Consider the following 2,018-nt stretch of genomic DNA (forward strand, 5'->3'; position numbering starts at 1 on the left):
TTTTCTTTAATTATCTGGTAAACTCACACACACAGTGACAACAGTAAAGGTTTATATCGGGCACCTTGATACCGACTACTGCTATGCACATACAGTAAGTACGTGCTGTTTTGATTTTGATAAAAAAAAGGAATATAATGAATAGCTTGCTTTTAAGGTTACCAATAACAGCAAACTGAATGTAATGGCTGTTAGGGAATGGGCCAGTAGGCGGCAGTGTAACACAGAGTTATTTCTTTATTTTTTAATATTGCATACAGTCATAGGAATCTGAAGTAAAAAAAAAAAAAAAGACATCAGAGTTCACAGGCGCCATCTTCTTCTCTTCGGAATGAGACCGACATGTTGGCGCATGCACAATTGGATACATTTTCTGATTTGTGACAACTATGCATGTGCCAAAACTCATGAAAATTGGTGCAGTGCCAGTCTCATTATGAAGATTACCAAATCAGCTGAAGATGACGCCCGTGAACTCCGATGCTGAATCTGCAATGAGGGGTAAGTAAATACGTTAGGGGCATTTGCCCGGGGTAACACTTAGGCTGGGGGGGAGGAGGGTCTATGTAGGGTAGGGGGGTAGTGTTTTTTTAACTTTAGGGTTGAAATCTCCTTTGAGCTGCAAGTCACAGTTTCCCCAAGAAACCCTTACATTGTTACAAGTGTTTCTTAGCTTATCTGAAATCGTTACAAATGTATCAGTGTACCTGTCATGTATTCTGGGCTCTTTGCCAAAAGCCAATTAAGTTTTAGAAACATTGGATCTTTTTCTGGCTGTTCAGTGCAGGAGATCAAAGAGAAAGTTGAGACATTTCAGTTACAATCCGGGACTGCGAGTTGAGCTGTCAAAATCTAGACTGTCCAGTGAAAAAGGGGACAGTTGGAGGTATGAAGAAGTGGTAATGAACCCCAGCTAAAATACGCATGGTGCAACCTCATACTACCCACCCTGCTAAAGGACCTGTGAAGAACCAGGTACATTACTCCACATCTACAGGACTGAAATTATCTAGTTAAGTTAACTAATACTGAAATCACTCCACAACCGTTACTACCAAAATCTCTCAAAGTTTCAACAATCTCTTTATTATATTATATTTGTTTGTCTCAATTTTGCAGCTAGAAACTGGTAGCGAAAGAAAGTCCTGGAATTTACGCCAATGACTTTGAAAGAACACATGCAAAAAAAAAACCAAGCACACTGCTAAATGGATTGAATGGGACTCATAGGCAATAAATTAAAATGCCAGCAAACATCTGCAACTTTTCACATAGCATGGAACTTATTTCTCCTCATCCTGACAAACAAGTCAAATTTGTCTGAGTATCTGATATCCTGTGGGGTTAAACATGTGAAAGCTTGTGGCAAAACAGACGTTTCCACAATTCTATTCAGTCTGTGGGTCTGCTCTGCTTGTGGCTGCTGGAAGCACAGTGTCCTCCATAAATAAATATGTTATTGTTTGTTTGCTCTCAGGACCATCTGTTCAGTCACTTTTTTTGGAATGTCCCTGCAGTAGATAAATAGGTTAGGTGTCTTATGCTAACATCAATTTTAATGATTATAAGACTGCCCACATTATGCTACACAATTTATATGTCTATGGACAAAGTATGTGCTGTAAGAAGGCCACACAAGGCTGGTTTAGTCCTTTACACTGTACGGAATTAGAAAAACACATTTTTTCAATGAACCCAACAATAATCTTTATTGAAGCAGTGTCACATCCACCAGATATTCTAATTTTCCTACAAAATGAACGTTTAAAGGGGACCTGTCACCCGAACACAAAAAGCTGTATAATAAAAGTCCTCTTCAAATTAAACATGAAATCCAATTTCTATTTTTTATTAAAGAATTCATAGTTGTTGTAAACTCATTTAAAAGTCTCAGCTGTCAATCAAATATTGCCTGCTCCTCTTATATGCCTTAGGCATAGAGGCAGGGCAGACAGTTACTTTCACTTTCCATTCAGCACTTCCTAGATGTCACTGCTCTCCCCACATTCCCCTTTCTA

At 38.8% G+C, this 2,018-nt stretch overlaps 1 long non-coding RNA gene across 1 annotated transcript; it reads left to right on the forward strand.

Annotated features, from left to right (window-relative positions):
• Positions 1-320: 320 nt before the first annotated feature.
• LOC121395233 lies at positions 321-1,479 on the forward strand. The gene is made up of 3 exons (XR_005962353.1): positions 321-501; positions 783-975; positions 1,120-1,479. It is a non-coding gene; the product is annotated as an uncharacterized LOC121395233 (long non-coding RNA).
• The last annotated feature ends 539 nt before the right edge of the window (positions 1,480-2,018 follow it).

This window comes from Xenopus laevis, chromosome 6S, assembly GCF_017654675.1.
Source record: "Xenopus laevis strain J_2021 chromosome 6S, Xenopus_laevis_v10.1, whole genome shotgun sequence".
Taxonomy (NCBI): Eukaryota; Metazoa; Chordata; class Amphibia; order Anura; family Pipidae; genus Xenopus; species Xenopus laevis.